Source organism: Pygoscelis adeliae, unplaced genomic scaffold (genome assembly GCF_000699105.1).
Source record: "Pygoscelis adeliae isolate BGI_AS28 unplaced genomic scaffold, ASM69910v1 Scaffold116, whole genome shotgun sequence".
In the NCBI taxonomy this organism is placed as follows: Eukaryota; Metazoa; Chordata; class Aves; order Sphenisciformes; family Spheniscidae; genus Pygoscelis; species Pygoscelis adeliae.
This window is the reverse complement of record NW_008825080.1, coordinates 4226539-4226807: the sequence shown is the minus strand read 5'-3', so window position 1 is coordinate 4226807 and position 269 is coordinate 4226539.

Genomic DNA, 269 nt, shown 5'->3' with positions numbered 1-269 from the left:
GGCTCATCTCTAGTGAGCCCGGTTTTGTCCCCTTCCCCCTTCAAACCTAGTTTAAAGCCCTCTCGATGAGCCCTGCCAATTCATAAGCAATGACCCTTTTCCCCCTGTGAGACAGCTGGACTCCATCTGTCGCCAGCAGGCCCAGTGCCATGTAAACCTCCCCATGATCAAGAAAGCCAAAATTCCTCCGACGGCACCAGCCCCTGAGCCATGTGTTGATCAGGAGTGTTTTCCTGTTCCTTCCAGTGTCCTTCCCTGCCACTGTAGGG